The following is a 26,885-nucleotide window of genomic DNA, read 5'->3' as shown; positions in this document are numbered from 1 at the left end:
ACACAAATACACATTAACACAAGATACTTAACCGACAGATTGTCTTCATTTTACTTGCTAGCAAAGGAGTAGGTTCTTGATACAATGGGTCAGAGGCACCACTCCACCAGACAAAGAAAATCATCCTGGTTTATACAATCCCGCAGCTCACAGTCAGTTGGACACAATCCAATCATAGAAAGAATCATAGAAATCCTACAGTACAGAAGGAGGCCATTCGGCCCATTGTGTCTGCACCAACAATAATCCCACCCCAGGCCCTATCCCCACAACCCCACTCATTTACCCCGCTAATCCCTCTAACCTACACATCCCGGGGCACTAAGGGGCAATTTAGCATGGCCAATGCACCTAACCTGCACATCTTTCGGACTGTGGGAGGAAACCGGAGCACCCGGAGGAAACCCACGAAGACACAGGGAGAACGTGCAAACTCCACACAGACAGTGACCCAAGCCGGGAATTGAACCCAAGCCTCTGGAGCTGTGAGGCAGCAGTGCTAACCACTGTGCTGCCATGCCACCCCAATCAAAAGTGGTACAAATGACACTCTTTACGTATTGATCCAAATCGCTTCTCGGCCTTTTGGCTAAGATCAAGTGTAGTATGAAGAGGATGCTGCACTTGGTTGAGGTCATTAGGTTACATTTAAGCTTCATTTTCATATGAAGCAATTTTTAAAAGCGGCATCTCGGCCTTTTGGCTAAGATGCAAATGAGATCAAGCCTTGGAGGAGGTGAGTCTGCACCTACTCCAATCAGCTTGGCTCATGTAGATCAGACCCAAGACAGGAGTGTAGGCCCTGTCTTGTCAGCCTAGATCGGAAATGTCTCAACTTGTTGAGACTCTGAATTGGACTTGATTTGATTGAATTGGAAAAGTATAAAAAAATACTGAACCACCCTGACCTATGAGATCACGATACCTTGTGGGATACCACAATATATCGTCCCAAAGCCTGTCCTCCAGTCTCTTAGACATCATGCCTCTATTTTGATAGCAGCCTCACAAAGCATCTTCACTAAAACAGTCTCACATGGGCATCCTTTAATTGATAACGGGGGCCTCCAAAAGCCATTAGTATTCTGTGGCCTTGACAGTGAAGTTAACTGAATCTCGAAGGGATGTGGTCAACTCAAGTTGCCTTCAGGATATTCCCCGATTATAGCTCTGATAAGTTTTATTTATTGCCAACATAATGAAACACATTATACATTACTTATCAATTCAATGACTGAGCTTTTTATCACTACCTACAATTAAAAGGGGTATCATCATGTCACCATTAATTCTTGTCAGTTCCCACTAAGTCCCCTACCATAACTGTTTCATTAGCTAAGACATTAATGTCTTTCTGACTCTGTTTTGATTAGAAACTGTGAAGGCAGCCTTATTAAAACTCACTCTTGTATCAGTTGTTTCTGATAAGGTGTCTGGTGAGGGAATTAAGTCTCCTTTCTGGCCTTGTGATTCCAACAGTTGGGTGCATTAAAGGACTGTATCTAACATATGCTTAGTATCAAAGGGCAGTCTGTAACTGCATCAAAGTCTCTTTGTTTAACTTCTAAAAATGTCTAGAAGATATAAATATGTGTATGGACTAATTAAAGGTATTACATGTACCTTTAAAACTACAAAGTATTTAAAACACCTCATTACAATTACGAACAAACTTGCTCCCCATTGATTTAAAGTGAATTATACATCTAAGTTGATTAAACAAAAACCTAGCGGAGTCTGCCAATCTTATATAGCCCTTTTTCTATCTTTCTACAAAAGGATTGAATCACTGATTATAGTGACTTACTGCAACAATAGCATTGGTTGCAGTATAATGTGGATAAATGTGAGGTTATCCACTTTGGTAGCAATAATAGGAAGACAGATTATTATTTGAATGGGTGTAAATCGAAAGAGGTGGACACTCAACAAGACCTTGGTGTCTTTGTGCATCATTCTGTGAAAGTAAGCGCACAGGTACAGCAGGCAGGAAAGAAGGCATATGCTACGTTGGCCTTCATAGCGAGAGGATTCATTGCCTACGGCAGCACGATGGCATAGTGGTTAGCACTGCTGCCTCACAGCGCCAGGGGCTCAGGCTCAATTCCAGCCTCGGGTCACTGTCTGTGTGGAGTTTGCACATTCTCCCCGTGGGTTTCCTCCGGGTGCTTCGGTCCCCTCCCACAGTCCAAAGATGTGCGGGTTAGATTGATTGGCTATGCTAAATTGACCGTATTGTCAGGGGAATTAGGAGGGTAAATGTGTAGGGTTACGAGAATAGGGCCTGGGTGGGATTGTGGTCGGTACAGACTCGATGGGCCAAATAGCCTCCTTCTGTACTTTAAGGATTCTATTCTATGATTTGAGCATAGGAATAGGGATGTTTTACAACAATTGTACAGGGCATTGGTGAGGCTACACCTGGAGTATTGTGTGCAGTTTTGGTGTCCTTGTCTGAGGAAGGATGTCCTTGCTGTAGAGGGAGTGCAGCCAAGGTTTACCAGGCTGATTCCTGGGATGGCAGGTCTTTCATATGAGGAGAGACTAAGTCGGTTAGTATTCTATTCATTGGAGTTTAAAAGTTTAAAGTTCATTTATTTGTCACAAGTAGGCTTAGGGGTGATCTTATTGAGGTGTATAAAATAATGCGGGACATAGATCAGCTAGATAGTCAATATCTTTTCCCAAAGGTAGGGGAGTCTAAAACTAGAGGGCATAAGTTTAAGGTGAGAGGAGAGAGATACAAAAGTGTCCAGAGGGGCAATTTTTTCACTCAGAGGGTGGTGAGTGTCTGGAACAAGCTGCCAGAGGTAGTAATAGAGGCGGGTACAATTTTGTCTTTTACAAAGCATTTAAGACAGTTACATGGGTAAGATGGGTATAGAGGGATATGGGCCAAACGCGGGCAACTGGGACTAGCTTAGTGGTAAAAGCTGGATGGAATGGACAAGTTGGGCCGAAGGGCCTGTTTCCATGCTGTGAACCTCTATGACTCTATGTGTAGGTTAGATGGATTGGCTATGTTAAATTGCCCCTTAGCATCCCAAGATGTGTAGGTTAGATGGATTGGTCATGGTAAATGTGTGGGGTTACGGGGATATGGCGGGGGTGAGGGCTCGGGTAAGATATTCTGTCAGGGAGTCGGTGCAGACCTGATGGGCCGAATGGCCTCTTCTGCACTGTAGGGATTCTATGACTCTGCACTCAAACTCCAGTGCCTTGTCTTCATTCCTTTCATACAAGGATAGTGCCATCGCAATGGCCAAATTCAGCGCAGTTCCCTTCCAAAATGATCCTTTGGCACAGTAATAACATGCTAAAGCCTCTCCTCTTTTTCAGCTGTAAACAGCATCGCAGTAAAGAGCATTCCTTGGAAGGAGTGTTCCAATCTTGCCTTTGCGACAGGAAAATAGGTTAGGTCTCCAGACATTGCTGCCCCTTCCTCTTGGTGCCAGGAATTGCAAGCTTTGACCCAGTACATGAAGAACTGCTATCTTAGCTTTAGCCCAACACCAGCGAAGGATATTGGTTTCAGGACTCTGCTTGGTTGCAGGACAAGTCTCTCAGTAATCTAGGTCAGTTCTCTCCTCCAAACGGTTGACCAATTATTTAGGTTTATTAATAAACTAATGGCATGTACATTCCCCAGGGATTTTAAGAGTGGTTAGACTTTGAACAAAACATCCATATTTTAACACTCGAGCGTGCTACATAATGAAGTACTAAGATCACAAATGATCATTCAAAGTATATTTTGCCTTACTCCAACAATAGGGGCGGCACAGTGGTTAGCACTGCTGCCTCACAGCGCCAGGGACCTGGGTTCGATTCCCGGCTTGGGTCACTGTCTGTGTGGAGTTTGCACATTCTCCCCGTGTCTGCGTGGGTTTCCTCCGGGTGCTCCGGTTTCCTCCCACAGTCCAAAGATGTGCAGGTTAGATGGATTGGCCGTGCCAAATTGCCCCTTAGGGGACGATTTTACCATTTTGATTCTAAGTGCTGAATCTGGGCATAATTCAGATCCGACTTGGAAACCTGCCCTCAGGCGCCCCCGTACGCACTTAGCCTGGAAAAAAAAGAATCGCAAGTCTGAATCGCGCTGTGGGCGGGGCTTATTGCACCCGAAACGCTGCTGCTCCAATCGGAGCCTTCAACTGCACATGTGCAGTAAAAAAGAATTTGAAAAATACTCCCTCAAAGCAGATAAAGCGGCCCGGTAGTGATGGCCCCCACAAAAAGCAGATAAAACAGCCCGGAAGCAAAAAGCGGGAGCAATGGCCCCCCACAGATATCGCCCCACTCTCATAACATAACTGTCCCCTTTATCCACCCACCCCCCCTCCACTACCCAGACCAATCACAACACCCTGCTTCCTTTCCACCCCCACCGATCGCCCACAGAGTGGCAGCAGTCCCCCCTTCCCCTCCCCACCAGAGAACCATCTGGCCCTCCCTCCCTCCCTCCCTCTCCCCCACCAGAGAATAATCGGGCCTCCCTCCTCCACCTCTCCCTCCCCCCCAACCAGAGAGCAATCTGGCCCTCCTCCTCCCCTCTCCGCCCCCCAAAGAGAATGATCGGGCCTCCCTCCTCCTCCTCCCACCAGAGATATATCTGACCCGCATCCTCCTCCCTTCACCCCCCCCCAACCAGAGAATGATCTGCCCCACCTCCCTCCCCCTCCACCACCGATCTGAGTTAGAGAGCCGTTGGAAGCTCTGAACTTACCTCTTCAAAAGCTGGAGCGCCTAAAACAGACCTTTGCCGAGCAGGTCTGTTTCACGCCGAATCTGGACGGGTGAACGCAGTGGTAAAGGGGGAAATGCTGGTAAGATTGGGCGTCCAGCTCATCAAGTCAATTTAAATGCATGCAAATGCATTTAAATTGACATCACGTCTGTTTCAGGCATGGTTCCGATCACGGCCATTTTTGGGCCTTGGTAAAGTGAGAATCTGCGCAGACACAGGCACAGATCGCGCTATTCGCCTCATGCCCGACTTTACATAGTTTTCACGCCTGAAAACGGGCGCAACGCAATGGTAAAATCGGGTCCTTAGTGTCCAAAGATGTGCGGGTTAGGTTGATTGGCTATGCTAAATTGACCCTAGTGTCAGGGGGATTAGCAGGGTAAATATGTGGGGTTACAGAGCCTGGGTGGGATTGTGGTCGGTGCAGGCTCGATGGGCTGAATAGCCTCCTTCTGCACTGTAGGGATTCTATGATTCTTAATTTTTTAAATATTGATTTTTGACAATCATCTTTTCTGAAAGTATTGCGTCAATAGCAGTGACTCTCACATAAGATCAATAGATGTTTTGTACATTTAGATTCTTATCTTCCGGTTATCAGTGCATATTTACTTATGTTTTCAAGGGATATGGGGGGGGTGGGGGGGTGGTGGTGGTGGGGGGGGGGGGGGGGGGGGCGGTGGGGGGGGGCGGGGGCGGTGGAGGGGGGGCGGTGGGGAAGGCAGGAACATGGCGGCTGCACATCAGATGTGCATTTTTTGAGCTGATTGCTGTAAATTGGAAAAAAAGCTTCTTTAATATGTGGAATGAATGTGATCAGCCGTGATCAAAATAAATGGTGGAAAGGCTTGAAGGGCCAAATGGCCTCCTCCTATTTTCCGTGTTTCATGAAGCTGTAATATTAAATTGCAGAATGCTTGTGGGAGGGATCATGTGGTTTATTGAAGGGAGAAGATTAATGCTCTAAGGTTTGTATAAAAGATGTTGCTCTGGTTGTAATGAGACAGAGTGCAGGAAAGGGAGAGAGAATCTGGTGAACTGGTGCGATGACAATAATCTCTCCCTCAATGTCGACAAAACAAAGGAAATGGTTATCAACTTCAGGAAGTGTAGTGAAGGACATGCCCCTGTCCACATCAACAGGGATGAAGTAGAAATGGTGGAGAGCTTCAAGTTTTTAGGTATCCAGAACACCAACAACCTGTCCTGGTTTCCCCCCCCCCCATGCTGACACTATAGTTAAGAAAGCCCACCTAATTTCTCAGGAAGCTAAGAAAATTTGGCATGTCCGCTACGACTCTCGCCAACTTTTACAGATGCACCATAGAAAACATTCTTTCTGGTTGTATCACAGCTTGGTATGGCTCCTGCTCTGCCCGAGACCACAAGAAACTACAAAGGGTCATGAACGAAGCCCAGTCCATCACGCAAACCAGCCTCCCATCCATTGACTCCGTCTACACTTCCCACTGCCTCGCAAAAGCAGCCAGCATAATTAAGGACCCCATGGAACTTGGACATACTCTCTTCCATCGGGAAAAAGATGCAAAAGTCTGACATGTACCAACTAACTCAAGAACAGCTTCTTCCCTGCTGCTGTCAGACTTTTGACTGGACCTACCTCGTATTAAGCTGATCTTTCTCTACACCCTAGCTGTGACTGTAACACTACATTCTGCACCCTCTCCTTTCCTTCTCGATGAACGGTATGTTTTGTCTGTATAGTGCGCAAGAAACAATACTGTATGTTAATACATGTGACAATAATAAATCAACCTGGTGCACAATTACAGGAAATAAAACAATTAGACATTGCACTAGTGACCGAAATTGGTTCATTAAAAATAAAACAGAAAAAAGACATCACAATACAAGTAAAGTCAACAGTGTTTTAATGTGTTCCGGTACAAGACTGAGGTTGATAAAAACGTACCTTTAGTTCTTCCGTTATGCAAACATTGTCGATTATTTTTTAAACTTGTACAGATCAGCAGCTTAATACAATTGCTTTAAAGTCACCCAGAAAAGAAAGGCATTTGGAGGTCTTCAAAAACACCACAAAGCGGCATTAAGAAGCAGCTTCAACCCTGCAAGTTCTTACAAGCCCAACCATAGGCTGGTGGAAGGTATGCCTTGCTGTGAATCACCACATTACATTTACTATCTTCATTAAAAAGGGGACAGGAATGTTCTGTACCCTGTTTCTCAACTATAACCTGCAAGTCTGGCCCACACAACATTGCCGGGCAGGCCGTTCCTGTACAGGTCTCTGGGCAACTGTTTCACTTAAAATATAATCTAACGGCCAGGACAGAAGTCATCCACAGAAAGTCAATGAGGTGAAACTTCAGCTTGGGGCAAACTGAAAATCCGTGCAAGAAATTTGCTCTGGGTGCATTAATTTCCAATCCGATGTTTTGCTAGATAGTGTGTTTATATTGTTGGATCACCTTTCCCTTTGTTTTGCTTCTGTGTGTTTGCATCACATTGCACGGACGCTAAACCTCGCGTATTTATATTGCAAGTTCGGGTGTTGTTGTGAAGTCTATTCCACTTTGCAGCAACCCAGCGGTTGCAATACAAATCCACCTTATAGTTGACTCCAGGGACAAGTGGCAGATGCTCCTTGGGAGGCAATAACGTCAGGAGTGTACAATGCAAGTCAAACTAGGCTATATAGAAAACTATATTTTCCTCTGCTTGCGTGTGGTGGGTTGACTAGATTTCAAGCTAGCAGTTGCAGGATCCTAGTGGCTGCACCAAGCATATCGATCAGACCCCCTTGACAAAAAGTGAGCTGCAAGAAAGGATAGCTATACCCTTTAATTCCAAAAGTAAACATGTTCAATGGTTGTACTTAAAGCTTCTTGCACTGCTGCAAGGGGAAGGCACCGCTGCTTAAGTTGGTGACGGGAAAAGAAAAGGCAAAAAAAGAAAGAGATATGCTTGTATATTGTAAATTCACAAGCCAAACGCTGGAGAACTTTGACCACTACGACAGCCCATGTAGACATCAGGAAACAGCCGTGCCTTTGCAGACATTTCAGCCATCACCGTCATAAAGTGTTCAGCCGAGGGGTACAAAGCCAAACGGACATTTGACTAGAATATAGAAAGAAAAGACAAACACCAGTTAGTTAGAAACTTAGAATCATAGAATCCTTAGTGTAGAAATTTGATTTATTCTTGATGCACTATCAATTACGATGCGAAGACTTCTGAGAGCGAGGGAAAACTAATAGGCTTTCATTCACCGAGAACAGGAGCACACCCTTGTAGCTGACCTGGTCTGAACTGAGGCGAGGAGGAGGGACCGTCACCTTTATACCCCACTCTGGGTGGAAAGGGCGGGGTCTCAGGTGGAAAGGGAGGAGTCTCGGGCCAGGTGCAGCATGGGTGTGTCCAGGCACATACATGTAGTAACAGTGGTTCACCACAATTCTATACAGTGAAAAGTATTGTTTCTTGCACTATACAAAACATACCGTTCAGACGGTATGTTTGTCGTGGCGGCACGGTGGCACAGTGGTTAGCACTGCTGCTTCACAGATCCAGGGACCTGGGTTCGATTCCCAGCTTGGGTCACTGTCTGTGTGGAGTTTGCACATTCTCCTCGTGTCTGCGTGGGTTTCCTCCGGGTGCTCCGGTTTCCTCCCACAGTCCAAAGAAGTGCGGGTTAAGTTAATTGGCAATGCTAAATTGCCCCTTAGTGTCCCGGGATGTGTGGGTTAGTGGGTAAATATGTGGGGAGAGGGCCTGGGTGGGATTGTGGTCGGTGCAGACTCGATGGGCCGAATGGCCTCTTTCTGCACTGTAGGGATTCTATTCTATTCTATTCTATAGAGAAGGAAAGGAGAGAGTGCAGAATGTGGTGTTACAGTCATAGCTAGGGTGTAGAGAAAGATCAACTTAGTGCGAGGTAGGTCCATTCAAAAGTCTGACAACAGCAGGGAAGAAGCTGTTCTTGAGTCGGTTGGTACGTGACCTCAGACTTTTGTATCTTAATGCAAGGTTTTAAAGTTTTTATTTATTTATTAGTCAGGCTTACATTAACACTGCAATGAAGTTACTGTGAAATTCCCCGAGTCGCCACATTCCGGTGCCTGTTCGGGTCAATGCACCCCTAACCGGCACGTCTTTCAGACTGTGGGAGGAAAACCCACGCAGACACGGGGAGAATGTGCAAACTCCGCATAGAGAGTTGACCCAAGCTGGAATTGAACCTGGGTCCCTGGCGCTGTGCGAGGCAGCAGTGCCAACCACTGTGTCACCGTGCCGCCCACTTAAACGAGTTAGGCAATAAATTGCCCACCTTCAAGCAAACTTTGAAAGCTACGCGAGGACAAATGATCTGGAATGCCAGCTCACGATGGTGCCAAAGATCTCATGTCGCGCTTGTGCATTCTCTCCAGAAACTTAAAAACTTCCCAGGTTAGAAAAATTATCGCTTGGGATAGCATGGAAACTGAATTTTGGCAGGTGACAAAACAGAATTGGAATCCCATGGTGTTTCCAGGCCTGGTATTTAGTATTATTCAGCAATACTGATTGGCATTAGCTGGTGGCAAATTCTGCCTATCGCGCCTCTGCCCAAATCCAATCTCATCCCTCCAGAGTTGTCATATTACTTCTTTACCCCTGCAACCGCTGGCTGTACAGTTCAACGTGTCTCCAAAGTGGGCAGCACAGTGGTTAGCACTGCTGCCTCAGTGTGTCAGAGACCTGGGTTCAATTCCAGCCTTGGGCAACTGTGTGGAGTTTGCATGTTCTCCCCGTATGTACACGGGTTTCCTCTGGGTTCTCCGGTTCCCTCCACAGTCCAAAGACGTGTGGGTTAGGTGGATTGGCCATGCTAAATTGCCCCTTAACGTCCAAAGATGTGCGGGTTAGGTGGCCTTTGACAAGGTACCGCATGGTAGGTTGGTGCATAAGGTTAAATCTCACGCGATCCAGGGTGAGGTCTCTAAATGGATACAAAATTGGCTTCTGTGAGGCTGGTTGTAGAGGGTTGTTTTTCAAACTGAAGGCCTGTGACCAGCAGTGTGCCTCAGGGATCAGTGCTGGGTCCACTGTTATTTGTCATTTATATTAATGATTTGGATGAGAATATAGGAGGCATGGTTAGTAAGTTTGCAGATAACACCAAGATTAGTGGCATAGTGGACGGTGAAGAAAGTTATCTTCGATTGCAATGGGATCTTGATCAATTGGGCCAGTGGGCTGACAAATGGCAGATGGAGTTTAATTTAGACAAATGCGAGGTGATGCGTTTTGGTAGATTGAACCAGGGTAGGACTTACTCAGTTAATGGTAGGGTGTTGGGGAGAGTTATAGAACAAAGAGATCTAGGGGTACATGTTCATAGCTCTTTGAAAGTGGAGTCACAGGTGGACAGAGTGGTGAAGAAGGCATTCGGCATGCTTGGTTTCATCGGTCAGAACATTGAATACAGGAGCTGGGACGTCTTGTTGAAGTTGTACAAGACATTGGTACGGCCACACTTGGAATACTGTGTGCATTTCTGGTCACCCTATTATGGAAATAATATTATTAAACTAGGAGTGCAGAAAAGATTTACTAGGATGTTACCGGGACTTGATGGTTTGGGTTATAAGGAGAGGCTGGATAGACTGGGACTTTTTTCTCTGGAGGAGGCTGAGGGGTGATCTTATAGAGGTCTATAAAATAATGAGGGGCACAGATCAGCTCGATAGTCAATATCTTTTCCTAAAAATAGGGGAGTCTAAAACTAGAGGGCAGAGGTTTAAGGTGAGAGGGGAGAGATACAAAAGGGTCCAGAGGGGCAATTTTTTCACACAGAGGGTGGTGAGTGTCTGGAACAAGCTGCCAGAGGTAATGGTAGAGACGGGTACAATGTTGTCTTGTAAAAAGCATTTAGACAGTTACATGGGTACGATGGGTATAGAGGGATATGGGCCAAATGCGGGCAATTGGGATTAGTTTCGGGGTTTAAAAAAAAAAGGGCGGCATGGACAAGTTGGGCCGAAGGGCCTGTTTCCATGCTGTGAACCTCTATGATTGGCCATGCTAAATTGCCCCCTTAGAAAAGGACATCAGTTTGAAGCAGTAATCCAACCTACCTCCCCCCATGCTGTCTGACCCACTGAGCATTTTGCCTTTTTGTGAACATTTAACGCTTGGAAGAAAAAAACCTAGCAAACAAAGGGGAAGTCGAACCTGTGTGGAGGGCTAACACCAGTTGGCTGGTTGAGCCACGTGGGCTGTTTAGGATTGTAACTTATTTTTCATACTTCCATGGGATATGGGCATCACTGGCAAGCCAGCATTTATTCATCACCAATAACTGTTACAATTCAACAGTCTGCTAGGCTATTGCAGAGAGTAGTTCAGAATCAACCACATTGCTGTGGCTCTGGAGTCACATGTAGGCCAGACCGGGTAAGGACGGCAGATTTCCTTCTGTGAAGGACATTAGTGAACCGGATGGGTTTTTCCCGACAATGGTTTCACGGTCATCAGTAGATTCTTAATTCCAGATTTTTTTTTTTACTGAATTCAAATTCCACCGTCTGCCGCGGCGGGATTCAAACCCGGGTCCCCCAGAACATCAGCTGAGTTTCTGGATTAATAGTTTAGTGATAATACCATTAGCCATCGCCTGGGCAGCAAGGGAGTTAATTGTAGTTAACCTCAGCTTCTCTTTGGAGGAAAAGGAATCTGATATATTTAAAGTGAATTGGAGACGATAAGATCTCCATTAACTCAGAATAAATCCCTTCATATTTTCGTAGCACATAGTAGTTAACAAACAGGCCGAAATCCTTTATCGGACGTGTTTAGTTTGGCTTCTCTCTGCCCCAGAAGGTGTTGTGCACTCAAACCTTTGGCTGTTAGCATTTCAATCTCAGCTGGGATATGTGTTCCATCAATATTGCTCTGTAAGAGGTGAAGCTTACGTGAGGAGGAGGAAAAAGCGGGCGGCACGGTAGCACAGTGGTTAGCACTGCTGCCTCACCGCACCAGGGACCCGGGTTCGATTCCGGCCTCAGGTGACTCTCCGTGTGGAGTCTGCATGTTCTCCCCGTGTTTGCGTGGGTTTCCTCCGGGTGCTCCGGTTTCCTCCCACAGTCCAAAGATGTGCTGGTTAGGTGGATTGGCCGTGCTAAATTGTCCTTTAGAATCAAAGAATCCCTACTGTGCAGAAGGAGGCCATTCAGCCTATCAAGTCTGCACCAACCCTCCGACAGGCCGACCTCAAGGCATTTACCCCCCAATCGCTCTAACCCTACAGGATTTTCACAGTAACTTCATTGCGGTGTTAATGTAAGCCTATTTGTGACACTAATAAATAAACTTTTAAAACATCTTTGGACACTAATGGGCAATTAGCCTGGCCAATCCAATTTTTAAAGTTTATTTATTAGTGTCACAAGTAGGCTTACATTAACACTGCAATGAAGTTACTGTGAAAATCCCCTAGTCGCCACACTACGGCGCCTGTTCGGGTACACTGAGGGAGAATTTAGCACGGCCAATGCACCCTAACCAGCACGTCTTTCAGACTGTGGGAGGAAACCGGAGCACCTGGAAGAAACCCACGCAGACAGGGGGGAGAACGTGCAAACTCCACACAGACGGTGACCCGAGCCGGGAATCGAACCCGTGTCCGTGGCGCTGAGAAGCAGCAGTGCCAACCACTGTGCCGCTTAGGAGCGCGGAGATGGTTGCCAATGTGGAATGATTACAATCAGGGAGCGATGTGCAACAGATAGGGAGGAGTAGCGCTGAGATCGCAGAGGGGACTTCACAGATAAGAAAGGGGAATTTGAAAACAAGGTAAGAATTTTTAAACTGCCAGATTCGCAGGAAGGTAGACCAGTGAGCAGTGGCGCACGATCGCTTACAAGACTGATATCTCAACCAGATACGCCGTAGATCAGTTTGATGTGCATTACAACACGTTTCCCCACTAACCTACAAATCTAAAATGAGTATCTCACCTGATCCAATTACATTGTGTTACTCTTGAAGGGCGGCTTTGATTCCGTTAACAATCTTCATAAACTTTTCGTGACTATCAACGTAGCCACCTCCATGCTGCAGGGGGAACAAGTGAATGTGCATTAAGTAATCTGGCCAGCGTACGGACATCGGCTGAAGTCGTCCGTCTGCGGCTGGGATTTTTTTGGTGCCGGCGAGAGTGGCTGGAATGGCTACTTTTCCATTCTCGCCAGCAATGGGTCCCACCACCGACGAGACTGGAGAATCCCACCCACAATCGTTACCGGAAAAGACACTGGAGGTTGAAAAAAAATAAGAATTGGGCACCAAAAAAAAAAACAAGTATAAACTACAAATGGAGTTCTGAAACCGGAACTTTCCGTTGATTGCTGAAACATTTCAAAGAGCAGGTTTTCCGGGCTCCCCGTGGCCTGTTTTCCAGCAACGGAAGTGGCTTGCCATCGGGGGAATCTTCCAATCCCGCCGACGTCGACGGCATTTTACGTGGCTTGCTCCGTCCCGCCGTTGGAGAACCCGCGACGGAGGAGATTGACTGGAAGATCTCCCCGGTGGGAGGGGCTGGAAAATCCATCCCCGGGACTTTGAAATGTTAACTTCTTTCCTGCACTTTCAGTACTTCCGTTTTAAAGCACCGGACTGAGCCATGTTCCTACAAAAAACTAAAAGCAGGAATTCTAACGGTTAATATGCCTTCAGTTTCAAGGGTGAACTGGCTGGCACGCAAGATGAACACTTGCATTTCTACTCAAAATGGGTATGGGCAGCTCCCACCCATTTTCCAGCAGCTGGAAGCTAAAAGAAACCTCACTACAGTTCAATAGCCAACTCACTTGAGCCTAGCTAGCGAACTGAAGAGTGGCATTTTTAAAAATCACTCACTCCCAGGATTTGGCTGTTTGGTGCCATTTATTGCCCATCCCTAGTTTAGAGTGCATTTATTGTCATAAAGCTGGCTTACATTAACACTGCAATGAAGTTACTGTGAAAATTCCCCAGTTGCCACACTCCAGCACCTGGTCGGGCACACTGAGGGAGAATTTAGCACCTAACCAGCACGTCTTTCGGACACTAAAGGGCAAGTTACCATGGCCAATCCACCTAACCTGAACATCTTGGGACACTATGGGGCAATTTAGCATGGCCAATCCACCTAACCTGAACATCTTGGGACACTATGGGGCAATTGAGCATGGCCAATCCATCTAACCCGCACATCTTTGGACACTAAGGGGCAATTTAGCATGGCCAATCCACCTAACCTGCACATCTTTGGACACTAAGGGGCAATTTAGCATGGCCAATCCACCTAACCTGCACATCTTTGGACAATAAGGGGCAATTGAGCATGGCCAATCCACCTAACCTGCACATCTTTGGACAATAAGGGGCAATTTAGCATGGCCAATCCATCTAACCTGCATATCTTTGAAGTGTGGGAGGAAACCGGAGCCCCTGGAGGACATGGGGAGAACGTGCAAACTCCACACAGACAGTCACCCGAGGCCGGGAACTGAACTCAGGGCCCTGGCACTGTGCCACCGTGCCGACCTACCCCTAGTTGCCAAGATGGTGACTTCTTTAAGTACCAAGGCAGTCAGAAATCAACCACACTGGTGTGGGATTGGATCCCCGTAGAAGCCACAATGGACAAGCAAAGCAGACTGCTTTACTGAAATAAAAACGACATTTGTGAGAGAAATACCAAATTTTGAAAATAAATTTGAATTTAAACCATTGTGGATGGATATCATGATAAACCCCATCCCTCCCACAAGGTCTATGGGGGGGGGGGGTGGAAATCACCGATTGATCTCCCTGAGGGGCTCATTGCGTACGGGTTCCCCTGGTAACAGGCGCCCGTTGCGTACGAGTTCCCCTGGTAACAGGCGCAAGTTGCGTACGAGTTCCCCTGGTAACAGGCGCCCGTTGCGTACGTGTTCCCCTGGTAACAGGCGCCCGTTGCGTACGTGTTCCCCTGGTAACAGGCGCTCGTTGCGTACGAGTTCCCCTGGTAACAGGCGCTCGTTGCGTACGGATTCCCCTGGTAACAGGCGCTCGTTGCGTACGGGTTCCCCTGGTAACAGGCACACGTTGCGTACGAGTTCCCCTGGTAACAGGCACACGTTGCATACGGATTCCCCTGGTAACAGGCGCTCGTTGCATACGGGTTCCCCTGGTAACAGGCGCTCGTTGCATACGGGTTCCCCTGGTAACAGGCGCTCGTTGCATACGGGTTCCCCTGGTAACAGGTGCTCGTTGCGTACGAGTTCCCTTGGTAACATGCGCTCGTTGCGTACGAGTTCCCCTGGTAACAGGCGCTCGTTGTGTGTGTTCTATGATTATTTCCTGAGCCTGCCCAAACTCGCCATAAACAGGTCCAGGCAGCAGGTGAGCGAGGGCACATCACGGCTGGGTGTCCTTGGAGAGGGAGAAAGCGGAGTCCACAGGCACTGTTGAGGCCTTCCGTGTTCATTGGGCCAGAGTGTTTTAGTGACACCACATTTTGGTTTGATGTTTTAAGTTTCCTTTACACTTGGTTTTTATTTTCGGGTACCCCTCTGCCCCCACCCCTTTAGGGGCCTGCCCCTTCTACTCTGTCCCTCAATTTGTTTAATTTGCCAAAATGATTGGCTGCACAGTGTGTTTCCATAAAGATCCCCAAGCCAGTGGACAAGCCCTAATCGCAGAGTTAAGATAACAACACACAATCTTTACTAACCTGTTTGGAATGCAGGACTTTTTCTGATCCCTTTAGCAGAACCTCAAAGCATCCGGTATTCCCTGGGACAGACTTTCCAGTCTGGAAAAAAAAAAGGACATTTAAATAAAAAGGGAAAAAATTGGGCCATTCACGATCGCAACGTCAGCCTGGAACGCATTGATGCCTCAAAGATGTTATCTCTGCCTTAAATTTAAAAACTATGGTCCTTTCTTAATAAAACCAATATCGCACAAGGCACGTCTTTCATTAGTTGACAGATTGGGCGGCACGGTAGCACAGTGGTTAGCACTGCTGCTTCACAGCTCCAGGGTCCCGGGTTCGATTCCCGGCTCGGGTCACTGTCTGTGTGGAGTTTGCACATTCTCCTCGTGTCTGCGTGGGTTTCCTCCGGGTGCTCCGGTTTCCTCCCACAGTCCAAAGATGTGCGGGTTAGGTTTATTGGCCAGGTTAAAAAAAAATTGCCCTTAGTGCCCTGGGATGTGTAGGTTAGAGGGATTAGCGGGTAAAATATGTGGAGGTAGGGCCTGGGTGGGATTGTGGTCGGTGCAGACTCGATGTGCCGAATGGCCTCCTTCTACACTGTAGGGTTTCTATGATTTCTATGATTGAATTTATAAACTCTGGAGGAACGTGTACATGTTCTGTGTACTCGTACATAACTGTTTAAATATTCCCGGCTCGGATCACTGTCTGTGCGGAGTCTGCACGTTCTCCTCCGTGTCTGCATGGGTTTCCCCCGGTTTCCTCCCACAGTCTGAAAGACGTGCTGTTTAGGATGCATTGGCCGTGCTAAATTTTCCCTCAGTGTACCCGAATAGGCGACGGAGTGTGGGCGATTAGGGGATTTTCACAGTAACTTCATTGCAGTGTTAATGTAAGCCTATTTGTGACAGTAATTTTTTCCCGTAAGGGTGGTGAGTCTCTGGAACTCCCTTCCTCAGAAGGCAGTGGAAGGCAGAGTTCCAGAGATTCACCACCCTCACGGGAAAAAAAATGTATTTATAGGACGGGGCATAGAGTATAAAAGTTGGGGTCTGATGTTGCGGTTGTATAGAATGTTGGTTCGACCGCATTTGGAATACTGCGTCCAGTTCTGGTCGCCACACTACCAGAAGGACGTGGAGGCTTTAGAGAGAGTACAGAGGAGGTTTACCAGGATGTTGCCTGGTATGGAGGGGCTTAGTTATGAGGAGAGATTGGGTAAACTGGGGTTGTTCTCACTGGAAAGACGGAGGATGAGGGGTGACCTAATAGAAGTGTATAAAATTATGAAAGGCATAGATAGGGTGAACGGTGGGAAGCTTTTTCCCAGGTCGGTGGTGACGTTCACGAGGGGTCATAGGTTCAAGGTGAGGGGGGTGGGGGGGGGAGGTTTAACACGGATATCAGAAGGACGTATTTTACACAGAGGGTGGTGGGGGCCTGGAATGCGCTGCCGGGCAAGGTGGTGGAGGTGGACACATTGGGAACGTTTAAGACTTATCTAGACAGCCACATGAACGGAGTGGGAATGGAGGGATACAAAAGAATGGTCTAGTTTGGACCAGGGAGCGGCGCGGGCTTGGAGGGCCGAAGGGCCTGTTCCTGTGTTGTATTGTTCTTTGTATCCGCATTTCTGTTTTAAATGGGCCACCCCCTTATTTTTGAAGCAGTGAGTCCTAGTTCTAGATTCTTCCACAAGAGGAAACTTTGAAGGGGACACGTCAACCCATGGTAAGTATGGCCATTAGTTTAAATTTTATTAGTGTCACAAGTAGGCTTACATTAACACTGCAATGAAGTTACTGTGAAAATCCCCTAGTCGCCACACTCCTGCGCCTGTTCGGGTACACTGAGGGAGAATTTAGCACCCTAACCAGCACGTCTTTCGGACTGTGGGAGGAAACCGGAGCACCCGGAGGAAACCCACGCAGACACGGGGAGAATGTGCAGACTCCGCACAGACAGTGACCCAAGCCGGGAATCGAACCTGGCTCCCTGGCGCTGTGAGGCAGCAGTGCTAACCACTGTGCCAACCTCGCAGTACAAAGGTGATGAACAAGTCCGTGATATGTGGGATTGAGAGAAAACGCAGGAAATAGCATATCAGAGTACATGTCACACACCCAAAACGCTAACTCTGTTTCTCTCTCTCCGCAGATGCTGCCTGACCTGCTGAGTATTTCCAGCACACACTAGTTCAGATTACCAGGGTGGGATTTTCCACACCTCCCCTGGTGTGTTTTGTTGCCGTGGAGGGGTCAGGGGGAACAGTCGGCAGAACTGGACAATCCCACTGGTGGGAACAGCTGCAAAATCCTGTCTCCAGTGTCCCCAGTCCTCTGCGTGAGTCAGGATGGAATACAAACCGTAACGTGTGGCTGCGGTTAGTCTAATCTTTATAACATTTATATGGTGCACTTATGCAGTAAAAACACCCCAGAAATTGGCATCGCTCCACATAGGCAACAACTTAGGACAAAAGACGGAAAGAATCACAAAATCCTACAGTGCAGAAGAGGCCCTTCGGCCCATCGAGTCTACACCTATGCATGAAAGACCCTGACCTGCCCACCTATTCCCACTTGCCAGCACTTGCCCCATAGCCTTAGACCATAAGACATAGGAGCAGAATTAGGCCACTCGGCCCATCGAGTCTGCTCCGCCATTCAATCATGGCTGATATTTTTCTCATCCCCATTCTCCTGCCTTTTCCCCATAACCCCTGATCCCCTTATTAATCAGGAACCTATCTATCTCTGTCGTAAAGACACTCAATGACCCGGCCTCCACAGCCTTCTGCAGCAAAGAGTTCCACAGATTCACCATCCTGTGGCTGAAGAAATTCCTCCTCATCTCTGTTTTAAAGGATCGTCCCTTTAGCCAGAGGTTGTGCCCTCTGGTTCTAATTTTTCCTACTAGTGGAAACATCCTCTCCACGTCCACTCTATCCAGGCCTCGCAGTATCCTGCAAGTTTCAATAAGATCCCCCCTCATCCTTCTAAACTCCAACGAGTACAGACCCAGAGTCCTCAACCGTTCCTCATACGACAAGCTCTTCATTCCAGGGATCATTCTTGTGAACCTCCTCTGGACCCTTTCCAAGGCCAGCACATCCTTCCTTAGATACGGGGCCCAAAACTGCTCACAATACTCCAAATGGGGTCTGACCAGAGCCTTATACAGCCTCAGAAATACATCCCTGCTCTTGTATTCTAGCCCTCTCGACATGAACGCTAACATTGAATGTTATAATGTGCCAAGTACTCATCCAGGTACTTTTTAAAGGATGTGAGGCATCCCGCCTCCACCACCCTCCCAGGCAGCGCATTCCAGACCCTCACTACCCTCTGGGTAAAAAGATTTTTCCTCAAATCCCCCCTGAACCTCCCACCCCTCACTTTTAACTTGTGTCCCTCGTTTAAAAAGGCAATGAGGTCTATTAAAATTCAAATGACATTATTTGGTGTTGGTGTTTTTAAATGACTTTTAACATCAGACGACAGCAAGCCACCTAAAAAGCTGGACCTTTTTTTGATAACGTGATGTAGGTGTTCACTTACTATTTTTAGTTGGTCTGGAAATTCCTCTTCCAGGTCAAGCTGCAGGTTGTTAAACTGAAGCGGAAGAAAGGAGATTTTCAGTTCAGACAAAATGTACGAACAATTCTTTAAAAAGACTCATGTCATTATTTCCCCCGCTCCTCCCCAAAACCTCAATCGATCTCGGTATGAAGCACAAAATTTGTTTTTTAAAAAAATATTCAACTCCAGGTCCGTTCGTTTGAACGATGCATGCATAATAATAGAATCTCTACAGTGCAGAGGGAGGCCATTCAGCCCATCAAGCTTGCACCAACAACAATCCCACCCAGGCCCTATCCTCGTAACCCCAAGTATTTACGCTGCTAATCTCCCTGACACTAAGGGGCAATTTAGCATGGCCAATCCACCTAACCTGCACATCTTTGGACACTAAGGGACAATTTAGAATGGCCAATCCACCTAACCTGCACATCTTTGGACACTAAGGGACAATTTAGCATGGCCAATTCACCCAACCTACACATCTTGGGACACTAAGGGACATTATAGCATGGCCAATCCACCTAAACCGCACATCTTTGGAGTGTGGGAGGAAACCGGAACACCCGGAGCAAACACACGCAGGCACGGGGAGAAGATGCAGTCACCCGAGGCTGGAATCGAACACGGGTCCCTGGCGCTGTGAGGAGGCAGTGCTAACCACTGTGCCGCCCCTCAAATGTCAAATTCCAATGTGGAATATTTATGTATTTCGCAGGGACCACTCCAGACGGGACAGTTTGACAACTGCCACTCAGTGGATTAGTCACCAATCATCGTGGAATGGTCTGCTTGTACATAAGGTGCGAATTAGGAACTGGAGGAGGCCACTCAGCCCTTCAAGCAGTTCTCCCCGTGTCTGCGTGGGTTTCCTCCGGGTGCTCCGGTTTCCTCCCACAGTCTGAAAGACGTGCTGGTTAGGGTGCATTGACCCGGACAGGCACCGGAGTGTGGCGACTAGGGGATTTTCACAGTAACTTCATTGCAGTGTTAATGCAAGCCTTACTTGTGACTAATAAATAAACTTTACTTTAACACTACATTCTGTACCCTCTCCTTTCCTTCTCCCTTATGTACTCTATGAACGGTATGCTTTGTCTGTATAGTGCGCAAGAAGCAACGTTTTTCACTGTATCCCAATACATGTGACAATAAACCAAATCAGATCATGCACAGCTCCCAGGGCTAACAAATTCTAGAAGTCCACAATCCTTCCAACTGAAGAAATCCTTCCCCATCTCAAAGATCAACCCCCTTATCTCAAGACCGTACGTCCTCGACACCCCATATTTTGGGGGACATATTTTCATCAACTAGTTGAACTCCCTTTAAAAAGAATTTTATGAGGCATTTAGATCGCACTTCATTCTTCTCAACTCCAGAGAACATAGGCCTCGTCGACTCGATCACAATTCATAGGACAACCTTCACCTAGAAACACAGAATCCCTACAGTGCAGGAGGCAGCCATTTGGCCCATCAGGTCTGTACTGATCCCAATCCCACCCAGGCCCTCTTGCCACTTAGTTACCCTGTTCATCCCTCCAACATCCCGGGACATTAAGAGTTAATTTAGCATGTCCAATCAACCTAACCCACACATCTTCGGACTGTGGGAGGAAACCGGAGCACCCGGAGGAAACCCACGCAGACACGGGGAGAATGTGCAGACTCCACACAGACAGTGACCCAAGCCGGGAATCGAACCCAGTTCCCAGGACTTGAGAGACGGCAGTGCTAACCACTGTGCCACCTCATAAACATTTTTTAAAAAAATACCAGATTTTCTTTTTAATTGAATTCAAATTTCACCATCTGCTGTGATGGGATTCGAACCCAGGTCCCCAGAACATCACCCTGCATCTCTGGATTACTAGTTCAGCGATAATACCACTACCCCACTGCCTCTCCATCCCAGGAACCAGCCCAATAATTCTTCGTAGAGTCATAGGCATATACAACACGGAAACAGACCCAACGTATCCATGCCGACCCAGTTTCCTGAACTGAACTAGTCCCATTTTTGCCTGTGTTTGGCCGATATCCCTCTAAACCTTTCCCATCCATGTTCCTGTCCAAATGTTGTGGATAGTGTAGAGGGATGTCAGCAGTCGCAACGAGACATAGATAAGATGCAAGACTGGGCGGAGAAGTGGCAGATGGACTTCAACCCAGATAAGTGTGGGGTGGTTCAGTTTGGCAGGTCGAACAGGATGAAAGAATATAATATTAAGGGTAAGACGCTTGGCAGTGTGGAAGATCAGAAGGATCTTGGGGTCCCAGGTTCATAGGATGCTCAAAGCAGTGTCGCAGGTGGAGGCTGTGGTTAAGAAGGCGTATGGAATACTGGCCTTCATCAAGAGAGGAATTGAGTTTAGAAATCGGGAGATAATGCTGCAGCTGTATAGGACCCTGGTCAGACCCCACCTGGAGTACTGTGCCCAGTTCTGGTCGCTTCATTACAGAAAGGATGTGGAAGCCATAGAAAGGGTGCAGAGGAGATTTACAAGGATGTTGCCTGGATTAGGTGGCATGCCTTATGAGGACAGGTTGAGAGAGCTAGGTCTTTTCTCCTTGGAGAGGCGAAGGATGAGAGGTGACCTGATAGAGGTGTATAAGATGTTGAGGGGTATTGATAGAGTGGATTCTCAGAGGCTTTTACCCAGGGCTGAAATGGTTGCCACAAGAGGTCACAGGTTTAGGGTGCTGGGGAGTAGGTACAGAGGAGATGTTAGGGGTAAGTTTTTCACTCAGAGGGTGGTGGGTGCGTGGAATCGGCTGCCGGTAGTGGTGGTGGGGGCGGATTCGATAGGGTCTTTTAAGAGACTTTTGGATAAGTTCGTGGAAGTTAGTAAGATAGAGGGTTATAGGTAAGCCTAGTAGGTAGGGACATGTTCGACACAACTTGTGGGCCGAAGGGCCTGTTTGTGCTGTAGCTTTTCTATGTTCTAAATGTTAATAACTCTACCCGTCTCTACCACCTCCTCTGGCAGCTCATTCCATACAAGCACCACCCTCTGTGAAAATGTTGCCCCTCAGCTCCCTTTCCCCTCTCACCTTTAACCTATGCCCTCTAGTTTTGGACTCCATTACCCTGGGGGAAAAGACCTTGGCTATTCACCTTATCGATGTCCCTCATGATTTTGTAAACTTCTACAAGGTCACCCCTCATCCTTCTTGGACAAGTGCATCCGATCTCAGATGAAGAGACCTAGAGGACAATACTCCAGCTGTCGCAGATCAACGATGTGGGATTCCCTCCGTTTACAGAAAACCTCAAAGCGATCTGTCAAAGATTATAGAACAGAGAATGCTGGAAAAACTCAGCAGGTCTGGCAGCATCTGTGGATAAAGAAACAGGGCTAATGTCCCAAGTCCCTGTGACTCTTATTTTCAGTTCTTACAAAGAAGCTCGAAATGTCAACTCTCCTTTCCCTCCTTACAGATGCTGCCAGACCCGCTGAGTTTTTCCAGCGTTCTCTGTTAGAATCATGGAGTCCCTGCAGTGCAGAGAGCGACCAATCGGCCTATCGGGTCTGCACCAACTCTCCAAAAAAAAAAACATCCCACCCAAGTCCTCCCCTTTGCTCCATCCCCGTTACCCCACGCATTTTACTATGGGCTAATCCGCAACATCTTTGGACTCAGTAAGAAGTCTCACAACGCCAGCTTAAAGTCCGACAGGTTTATTTGGAATCACGAGCTTTCGGAGCGCCGCTCCTTCATCAGGTGAGTGGAGAGGCAAGTTTCACAAACACGGTATATATAGACACAGACACAATTTGCAAGATAATGGTTGGAAAGCGAGTCTTTTCAGGTAATCAAGTCATAGAATCCTACAGTACAGAAGGAGACCATTCGGCCCATCGAGTCTGTACTGCTCACAATCCCACCCAGGCTCCATTCCCGTAACCTCTCACATTTACCCTGCTAATCCCCCTGACACTAGGGTCAATTTAGCACGGCCAATCAACCTTTGGAGTCTTTACAAGTACAGATTGTGCAAGCCTACATCAGCAAGACCCATGCAAACGCTACGACAACGGATGAACGGACACCGCACGACAGTCGCCAGGCAGGAGTGTTCCCTTCCAGTCGGGGGGAACACTTAAGCAGTCAAGGGAATTCAGCCTCCGATCTTCGGGTAAGCTTTCTTCAAGACGGCCTTCACGACACACGACAGCGCAGAGTTGCTGAGCAGAGACTGATAGCCAAGTTCCACACACAAGAGGACGGCCTCAACCGGGATCACACTATGTGTAACCCTCACCATTTGGCCTGGATTTGCAAAATCCTACTAACTGTCCTGGATTCAGACAATTCACACCTCTTTAACCTGTGATTATCCCTCTCTCCATTTGCACTGTCTGCGCCCGTAAAGACGTGATTACCTGTGAAGACTCGCATTCCAACCATTATCTAGCAATTGTGTCTCTGTCTATATATAACCGTGTTTGCGAAACCTACCTCGCCACTCACCTGATGAAGGAGCAGCGCTCCAAAAGCTCGTGATTCCAAATAAACATGTTGGACTTTTAACCTGGTGTTGTGAGACTTCTCACTGTGCCCACCCCAGTCCAACGCCGGCATCTCCACATCATCTTTGGGGTATGGGAGGAAACCGGAGCACCCGGAGAAAACCCACAGAGACACGGGGAGAATGTGCAGACTCCTCCCGAGGCTGGAATCGAACCCAGGTCCCTGGCGCTGTGAGGCAGCAGTGCTAACCACTGTGCCGCCCCGTTCTGGTTTCAGGTTCTAGTATCCACACTATTTTGCTTTAATCGAAGATTATAAACTGCTTACCTTACTGCCATACCCTCAGGAGCCACTGGAAAAAGAACAAAAAAACAAAAGGGTTAAAACTATCAGAAATTTAAAAAATCATGTGTTCTTGGTGTGTAAGCAATGTTGCCGAGGGATTTACGGTTGCTATGGCTTCAAATTGCAGCATGCTGCTGTGCAGAGGGACCTGGGCGTCCTTGTGCATGAATCGCAAAAAGTTGGTTTGCAGGTGCAGCAGGTAATTAAGAAGGCAAATGGAATTTTGTCCTTCATTGCGAGAGGGATGGAGTTTAAAAACAGCGAGGTTATGTTGCAGCTGTAAAAGGCGCTGGTGAGGCCACACCTGGAGTACTGTGTACAGTTTTGGTCTCCTCACTTGAGAAAGGATATACCGGCACTGGAGGGGGTGCAGAGGAGATTCACTAGGTTGATTCCGGAGTTGAGTGGGTTGTCTTATGAGGAGAGACTGAGTGGACTTGGACTTTAGTCATTGGAATTCAGAAGAATGAGGGGAGATCTTATAGAAACGTATAAGATTATGAAGGGAATAGATAAGATAGAAGCAGGGAGGTTGTTTCCACTGGCGGGTGAAACTAGAACTAGGGGGCACGGCCTCAAAATAAGGGGGAGCAGATTTAGGACTGAGTTGAGGAAGAACGTCTTCACCCAAAGGGTTGTGAATCTGTGGAATTCCCTGCCCAGTGAAGCAGTTGAGGCTACCTCATTGAATGTTTTTAAGGCAAGGATAACTTTTTGAACAGTAAAGGAATCAAGGGTTATGGTGAGCGGGCGGGTAAGCGGAGCTGCATCCACAAAATGATCAGCCATGATCTTATTGAATGGCGGAGCAGGCTCGAGGGGCCAGGTGGCCTACTCCTAGTTCTTATGTTCTAAGAGGTGTAAGCTAGACAGAGAGAATGACAATGATTTTAACTACAATATTCGATTCATTATTGTGACATGTATTAGGATACAGTCAAAAGTATTGTTTCTTGTGCACTATACAAACAAAACATACCGTTCATAGAGTACATAGGGGAGATGGAAAGGAGAGTGCAATATTAGCTTTAAAAAGCAATGGTGTAACTGAATTAAGCATGCTGGGATTTCTGGTCAAGATGTAATTTGAAACAGATGAAGGCTGCAGGGTTGCTGTGAGCCATGACCTGGTCTGTGAGCTGTGAGTTGAAGCTCCTATGTTGACCAACTATGCAAACTTGTTTACTTTGAGTTCGACCTAATGGCACCAAGGTTTATGGGCTCAATGTGAGCTACATGCTATCTGAAACGAGCTAATTGGAGACGTTTACAAGTAATTTCATTGGCTGTTCGAGCAATGTCATCGGTTTCCGGTTACACCATTGGCTGGGTGCCAGGGAACCTTCTGGAAAAGATGAAAGAATTTGTGGATAAGAGAGATGTGCAGTCCAGTGATAAGTCAACCATCGCAGAAGAACATCATCTTCAGAGACCATGAGAATAGATCGGGAACGGACCTGGTCATTTTGTTCTAAACCAGGTAGTATTTATTTTTGGTTAAAGAATTAGAGTTAAAGTTCAGCAAAAGAGTTTTAAATGTTGCAACTGTTTTAAGGTTGAGTTGGTAGCTAAAGTGTTAAATAAAAGAAGATTGTTAAGAGAATTAAGGGTTGCCTCCTGTTCTTGTTTGTGTCATTAAACTTGAATGCTTGGAAGAGTTTGAGTCAGTAGTCGAACAACAAAGCCAATTGCAATTAGTTTGAGATTTTTAAAAAATTATTTCTTAAATCATTAGTTTGAGTGAAAGAAATCATCAGATCCTTCAACGTGTTTTTCGCGGGAAGTTTATTTATTAGTATCGCGAACATTAACACTGCAATGAAGTTACTGTGAAAATCCCCCAGTTGCCACACTCCGGCGCCTGTTCGGGTACACGGAGGGAGAATTTAGCACGGCCAATGCACCTGACCAGCATGTCTTTCGGACTGTGGGAAGAAACCGGGTCGGCATGGACAAGTTGGGCTGAAGGGCCTGTTTCCGTGCTGTATATCTTTACGACTCTAACCTCTTTATCCGGGGAGTAATGAGAATGTGGGGTTTGCTACCAAAAGCTGCGGTACTAATGAATGTAGTAAGAGTTTTAACAACACCAGGTTAAAGTAACGCTGAGTTCTAGTGAATGGCAGGGATTAAGGGGAAGTTAGATAAACTGCACCCGAAAATAAATACTACCTGGTTTAGAACGAAATGACCAGGTCCGTTCCCGATGTACGATCTATTCCCATGGTCTCTGAAGATGATGTTCTTCTGCGATGGTTGACTTATCACTACAGACAAAGGACTGCACCCGGAGGAAACCCACGCAGACACGGGGGAGAACGTGCACAGATAGTGACCCAAGCCAGGGATCGAACCCGGGTCCCTGGCGCTGCGAGGCAGCAGTGCCAATTACTGTGCCACCGTGCCGTCCCAAAACAATGGTGCCCAACATGGGGCTCGAACCCACAACCCTCAGATTAAGAGTCTCGTGTTCTGCCAACTGAGCTAGCCAGGCTTTTGTTAACATCAATGTTTGAGAAACATTCTTCAGATGTTCAGTGCGTGCAGGTTGCTCCGAGGGATTCTGCCACTGAAGCAGAACTAAAAGGGCAGAGGATAACTGGGTCAAGATATTCAATTGAAATTCAATCCCATTTCGGGTTCTATTTTTATTCCTAAATGAGGCAGCATGCCCGCAGTTCAAAGATGTGAAGGTTAGGTGGATTGGCCATGCTAAATTGCCCCTTAATGTCCAAAGATGTGTAGGTTAGGTGAATTGGCCATGCTAAATTGCCCCTTAATGTCCAAAGATGTGCAGGTTAGGTGGATTGGCCATGCTAAATTGCCCCTTAATGTCCAAAGATGTGCAGGTTAGGTGGATTGGCCATGCTAAATTGCCCCTTAATGTCCAAAGATGTGCAGGTTAGGTGGATTGGCCATGCTAAATTGCCCCTTAATGTCCAAAGATGTGCAGGTTAGGTGTTAAATGTGCAGGGTTACTGGAATAGGGTACAGACTCAATGCGCCGAATGGCCTCCTTCTGCACT

At 47.1% G+C, this 26,885-nt stretch overlaps 1 long non-coding RNA gene, 1 other non-coding gene and 1 pseudogene across 2 annotated transcripts; 1 reads left to right on the top strand and 2 right to left on the bottom strand.

Moving 5' to 3' along the window:
- Positions 1–569: 569 nt before the first annotated feature.
- LOC144511587 (U2 spliceosomal RNA) lies at positions 570–780 on the top strand (annotated as a pseudogene).
- Positions 781–6,622: 5,842 nt separating this feature from the next.
- LOC144511455 (uncharacterized) lies at positions 6,623–24,102 on the bottom strand. The gene is made up of 5 exons (XR_013500825.1): positions 23,842–24,102; positions 19,016–19,069; positions 15,471–15,551; positions 12,730–12,826; positions 6,623–7,849 (listed from the first exon to the last, which is right to left on the bottom strand). It is a non-coding gene; the product is annotated as an uncharacterized LOC144511455 (long non-coding RNA).
- A 2,178-nt stretch (positions 24,103–26,280) lies between these two features.
- Positions 26,281–26,353, bottom strand: trnak-cuu (transfer RNA lysine (anticodon CUU)). Its single transcript has one exon. It is a non-coding gene; the product is annotated as a tRNA-Lys (tRNA).
- Positions 26,354–26,885: the final 532 nt, after the last annotated feature.

Source organism: Mustelus asterias, chromosome 24 (genome assembly GCF_964213995.1).
Source record: "Mustelus asterias chromosome 24, sMusAst1.hap1.1, whole genome shotgun sequence".
In the NCBI taxonomy this organism is placed as follows: Eukaryota; Metazoa; Chordata; class Chondrichthyes; order Carcharhiniformes; family Triakidae; genus Mustelus; species Mustelus asterias.
This window is presented reverse-complemented; position numbering and strand designations above follow the sequence as displayed.